The sequence below is a fragment of the Aptenodytes patagonicus genome, unplaced genomic scaffold (assembly GCF_965638725.1).
Source record: "Aptenodytes patagonicus unplaced genomic scaffold, bAptPat1.pri.cur scaffold_238, whole genome shotgun sequence".
Classification (NCBI taxonomy): Eukaryota; Metazoa; Chordata; class Aves; order Sphenisciformes; family Spheniscidae; genus Aptenodytes; species Aptenodytes patagonicus.
The window spans coordinates 6609-13216 of record NW_027472167.1 but is presented as its reverse complement, the minus strand read 5'-3'; positions in this window follow the sequence as shown (position 1 = coordinate 13216).

Here is a 6608-nt window from a genome sequence, read left to right as displayed (position 1 = left end):
GTTCACACCTTGAAAACAAGCACAGCCCCAACTGTTGCAACATATTGTCCTGGTTTCGGCAGGGATAGAGTTAATTTCCTTCCTCGTAGCTGGTACAGTGTTTTGGATTTAGGATGAGAACAAAGTTGATAACGCACCCACGTTTTAGTTGTTGCTAGGTAATGCTTACACTAGCCAAGGACTTTTTAGTTTCCCATGCTCTACCGACTGAGAAGGCTGCAGGTGCACAAGAAGCTGGGAGGGGGCACAGCCAAACTGGCCAACGAAACATTCCATACCATGTGACGTCATGCTCAGTACATAAACTGGGGAAAGCTGGCTGGGGGGGCCGCTGCTTGGGGACTGGCTGGGCATCGGTCGGCGGGTGGTGAGCAATTGTACTGTGCATCACTTGCTTTGTGTAGTAGTATTATTATCACATCATTATTATTATTATCATTTTATTTCAGTTATTAAACTGTTTTTATCTCAACCCACGACTTTTTCTCACTTGTGCTCTTCCAATTCTCTCCCCCATCCCACCGGGGTGGTGGGGGGAGTGAGCGAGCGGCTGCGTGGTGCTTAGTTGCCAACTGAGATTAAGCCACGACACCTATCTTCTCCCTACTCTACCCCCACCCATGTATGGTTGAGTTAAGGCTTGTTTTGTCCAACTATCGTATGCGCATGTTTGCACTTCAGACCCCTTAAGTCCATACGCTCTCACTGAAGGTAGCTTCGGTCTAGGGTGGCTCACTTTGGAGAGCAGCAGTCTGCAGTCTTTGCGACAGAAGAACTAGGCATGACACTGTTGAGAGAGCCAGCAGGGGCTGCTACTGTTCCGAGGACTGCGGTCTCCTCGACACGACGCAAGCATCCAAAAAGCCTTGGAAACGAAACTGTTGACTGCTTTCTTGAGGAAGCGGCTGTTGCCAAATCAGTGTCCAGAGCTCCTCCTTGCTTCGGCTCACCACTACATATGGGACATGTCTTTTCCCTTCTGGCCATAGGGGTAGTTCAGTGGGCAACTTCATAGCTAGGAAGGTTGACCATCTCCAGGGCAGACAAGGCCAGGAGTAACATTCTCATCAAAGCTTTCCAAATATACAGGGAGAAGGGAAAAAACATTACCCGTCTTAGAAACAAATGCTTTATTTTCCAAGTTCTGGATGATTCGGGTGGATTAGTTGTACGGGGAAGGAACAAAAAAGAAAAAAACCCAAGCTGTCTCATGACGGGGTTTCTCAATTAAGTCCAAACAGAACTAGTGCTCCCAGACATGCAATACCGTAACCCGGTATCTGCTGTGAAGATGTCATTGGGAATGATCTTACTTGCTACATTTATAGCCATTGTCGCCATCCAGCTGCTCAGGTTTGACAAAGTCTTCCAGAGCTCCAGTGACCAATGAGGCTGCCGGGATGAGAAAGAAAGGGGAGCACTAAGCTCCTGGAAACTCAGAATCCCAAGAATAGCTACGCGTGTGGTCCCAGCGCTATCCCAATAAACGGCAACCCCTGGGCGGTAGGACCAGAGTTGCTTGTGGTACGCATGGTCAAAAATAGCAAAAGCAATCAAAGCCATCCGCACAGCAATCAGACGCGTATTGAGGTAGTCCAAAGCAGGGTGGTATGACAGTGTCATCATGGCTGTAGATACCATCCTTTTTGCCCAGCTGATGCCCAGCACACAGCACAGGGAGACCGTTTACAGGGCTTCCACAGAAGGAGCACACAAGGCCAGTTCCCTTCCCATCCACCACCAAGCTCTTGCGTGGCAACAGCCCACAGTCTGAAGTCAATGGAGTTTACTGGAGATAAACTGGGCCCCCTGCAGGGGCCTTGAAACATTTTGCACCACAATTTCAAACCATCGTACCTTGATATCCAAAGGAATATCAAGGAATGCCTCGTAGGTGTTGGAAACGGCGTTGCAGCTCAAGCACGTTACTGGAAGGCAAAGAGACGTGCTTCTCAGGTTGGGAAGGAGACTAACTCTGCCCATTTCAATGACCAAGACATACTACTTTAGGCACACTGGACATACTGCCGCATACCAGAAGCTGTTTACCACAAACAGAGAAAGAGCCACAGATCATTCTAAGGATGGTAATATTTGTAAAAAGTACCTCTGGATCTTAGAAGTCCTCCAAAGACCTAACGAATGAGTGTGCTAGCTTGAGAAGATGTGTCCCAGCCGGAAAGAACTGGTCAAGACCAAACTTGCGTCTTCACAGCCCAGTTCCATCAGTTCTGTATGGAGAGTTTGACGGAAACACCCACAAAAAAAAGGAATTCTTTTGTTGATGTGAGTTTCAAACAGGACTCACAAGTAGAGATATACTGATCTACATTCTTCTTACGTCACACCTAAAGAAAACATTAGAATTTTTTTAGACTTCAAACAGGTTTTGCTGAGCCATAAAAATTATTTAACCATGCAACTAATAAAACGCCAACTCTAGAGTATCTTTTTCATACCTGAATATATCACAGTATCCACAATATTACAACCATCTAGTGAGAATGCTAATATGTATTTCACTGTTTAAATGGCTGGCAATGATCGAAAAGGACACTTCAAAATTGTTAGCAGCCAGGGAAGGACACCGCTTTCCTTGAACTGCTGTGTCCGCTTTTACCATGCTAGTATTTATAGGTGGGCTGTTAAGAAGTCATACGAACATCAACATTTTTTTCTTCCCAATACATACACATCCTAACATTAACAATTTTCACAATGGTAGCTATAATTTTCATGATGCATTAGTTAGGGAAATACAATTCCACTTTGGTAGTTTGTGAATACAGCTCTCTAGCAATGTAGCATGTCAACTTCTACAGTTAACACAGAAAAGGCTTATGGGCTACTTATTTCCAATTCGACCTCAATATATTCTGAGTGCCATTTTTATTTGTCTTGAATATTTAAGTCTAGATAATAAGCTAGATTAAAAACCATCTGAAAATGGGTAAAATAAATGTTTCACTTGAAAACATACGGTCAAACAATTTAAGTTGAAAGGGACAGTTTATTCAGAACCGTGCAAAGGAAAACACGTATCAAACAAGCAAGAGTAGTAGACAAAAAAAAAAAAAAGCAGAGCAAGTACGTATGAACAATGCTGCAGAGCTTATGAGTAAGCTGTCTATTTTGCTGCATTTCCTAAAGGTGTTTTCATGTATGAAAAGTTAAATCCCTCCCATGTCAATTGTCACTTTAGTACCTGAATCAAACTGGCACCTAGGTATTTGTGGGAGACCTCGGAGAAATTCATTCCACAGGTCTGTGCTATGAATTCTTCACAGCTTAACATTTTAGAAGGAGAGAAGCAGCAAATGAATTTTTCAAACGATAGACTCGTAGAATCATAGAATAGTTTGGGTTGGAAGGGACCTTTGAAGGTCATCTGGTCCAACCCCCCTGAAGTGAGCAGGGACATCTTCAACTAGATCAGGTTGCTCAGAGCCCCGTCCAACCTGACCTTAGAATCAAAGAATCATAGAATCACTAAGGTTGGAAAAGACCTCTAAGATCATCGAGTCCAACCGTCAACCCAACACCACCATGCCCACTAAACCATGTCCCTACGTGCCACATCTACACGTCTTTTAAATACTTCCAGGGATGGTGACTCAACCACTTCCCTGGGCAGCCTGTTCCAATGTTTAACCACTCTTTCAGTAAAGAAATTTTTCCTCATGTCCAATCTAAACCTCCCCTGGTGCAACTTGAGGCCATTTCCTCTCGTCCTATCGCTTGTTACTTGGGAGAAGAGACCGACACTCCCCTCGCTACAACCTCCTTTCAGGTAGTTGTAGAGCGCGATAAGGTCTCCCCCGAGCCTCCTCTTCTCCAGACTAAACAGTCCCAGTTCCCTCAGCCGTTCCTCATAAGACTTGTTCTCCAGACCCTTCACCAGCTTCGTTGCCCTTCTCTGGACACGCTCCAGCACCTCAATGTCCTTCTTGTAGTGAGGGGCCCAAAACTGAACACAGTATTCGAGGTGCGGCCTCACCAGTGCTGAGTACAGGGGCAAGATCACTTCCCTACTCCTGCTGGCCACACTCTTTCTGATACAGGCCAGGATGCCATTGGCCTTCTTGGCCACCTGGGCACACTGCCGGCTCATGTTCAGCCGGCTGTCAACCAGCACCCCCAGGTCCTTTTCCGGCAGGCAGCTTTCTAGCCACTCTTCCCCAAGCCTGTAGCGCTGCATGGGGTTGTTGTGGCCGAAGTGCGGGACCCAGCACTTGGCCTTGCGGAACCTCATACAGTTGCCCTGGGCCCATCGATCCAGCCTGTCCAGGTCCCTCTGCAGAGCCTTCCTACCCTCAAGCAGAGCAACACTCCCGTCGAACTTGGTGTCGTCTGCAAACTTACTGAGGGTGCACTCGATCCCCTCATCCAGATCCTTGATAAAGATATTGAACAAGACCGGCCCGAAAACTGAGCCCTGGGGAACACCGCTCGTGACCGGCTGCCAACTGGATTGAACTCCATTCACCACAACTCTCTGGGCCCGGCTGCCCAGACAGTTTTTTACCCAGCGCAGAGTACACCTATCTAAGCCATGAGCCGCCAGCTTCTCGAGGAGAATGCTGTGGGAGACGGTGTCAGAGGCCTTACTGAAGTCCAGGTAGACCACATCCACAGCCTTTCCCTCATCCACTAGGTGGGTCACCTGGTCATAGAAGGAGATCAGGTTGGTCAAGCAGGACCTGCCTCTCATGAATCCGTGCTGGCTGGGCCTGATCCCTTGGTTGTCCATTACATGTCTTGTGAGCGCCCTCATGATGAACCGCTCCATAATCTTCCCCGGCACTGAGGTCAGGCTGACAGGCCTGTAGTTCCCTCGATCCTCCTTCCGGCCCTTCTTGTAGATGGGTGTCACATTGGCAAGCCTCCAGTCGTCCGGGACCTCCCCCGTCAACCAGGACTGCTGATAAATGATGGAGAGTGGCTTGGCGAGCACCTCTGCCAGCTCCCTCAGCACTCTCGGGTGGATCCCATCCGGCCCCATAGACTTGTGAGCATCCAGGTGGCGTAGCAGGTTGTTAACTGCTTCCTCTTGGTTTATGGGGGGTTTATCCTGCTCGCCGTCCCTGTCTTCCAGCTCAGGGGGCTGAATACCCTGAGGATAACTGGTCTGACTATTAAAGACTGAGGCAAAGAAGGCATTAAGTACCTCAGCCTTTTCCTCATCTTCGGTGACAATGTTCCCCCCCCGCATCCAATAAAGGATGAAGATTCTCCTTGGCTCTCTTCTTGTCATTAATATATTTGTAAAAACATTTTTTTGTTGTCTCTAACGACAGCGGCCAGATTGCGTTCTAGCTGGGCTTTTGCCTTTCTCATTTCCTCTCTGCACGAGCCAACGAGATCCCTGTACTCTTCTTGAGTCGCCTGCCCCTTCTTCCACAAGCGGTAAACTCTCGTTTTTTTCCTGAGTCCCAGCAAGAGCTCCCCGTTCAGCCAGGCCGGTCGTCTTCCCCACCCGTTCTTATGGCGTATGGGGACAGCCTGCTCCTGTGCCTTTAAGACTTCCTTCTTGAAGAATGTCCAGCCTTCCTGGACCCCTTTGCCCTTCAGGACTGTCTCCCAAGGGACTCTCTCAACCAGTGTCCTGAACAGGCCAAAGTCCGCCCTCTGGAAGTCCATGGTTGCAGTTTTGCTGGCCCGCCTCCTTACTTCACCACGAATTCTATCATTTCATGGTCGCTAAGCCCAAGACGGCCTCCGACCACCACATCACCCACCACTCCTAAAATGGAGTTTATAGCCATCCATTGCAGCACTCCAATCGTGGGAGTCACCCCACCGTGTTTCTGTGATGGCAACTAAGTCATAGCTATCCTGCTGCACAATGGCTTCCAGCTCCTCCTGTTTGCCACCCATGCTGCGTGCATTGGTGTAGATGCACTTGAGCTGGCCTATCGATTTCGCCCCCAGCATCGGCATGCTACCCCTAGGCTCAACTCCAGTGAGCCTGGTTTTATCCCCTTCCCCCTTCGAACCTAGTTTAAAGCCCTCTCGAGCATGACAAGGAGGAGAAGGAGGAGGATTAGGAGGAGGATTAGGAGGAGGAGGAGGGAGCAGCAGCAGATAACATAACCAAATAGAAGGAGGAGGAGGAAGAGGAGGAGGAACCAAGATGCAACAGCATGACCAGGAGGTGGAGGCAGAGGAGAGGGAGGCATCAGGAGACCAAATAGGACAAGGAGAAGGAGGCAGCAAGACACAAGAGCAAGATGAGGAGGAGGAAGAGGAGGAGGAGGAGAAGTAGGAAGAGGAGGCAGCATGGGAAAGCAACTGGAGACCACAGCATGGTGAAAAGGAGGCAGTAGGTAAGAAAAGCATGATGATGATGATGAGGATGAGGAGGCAGCAGGAGACAACAACAGGAGGAGCAGAAGGAGAAGGAGGAGGAGGCGGAAGTGGAGAAGGAGGATGATGAAGAGGACAAGGCAGCAGGAGGAAAGAGTAGGGTAAGTAGGATGAGGACGAGGCAGCAAGAGACAACAGCATGACGAGGTGTAGGATGAGGAGAAGTTGGAAAGAGAAAACTGCATGATGAAGAGGAGGCGGAGGATGCAGCCGGAGACCATCATGATGATGAGGAGGAGGAG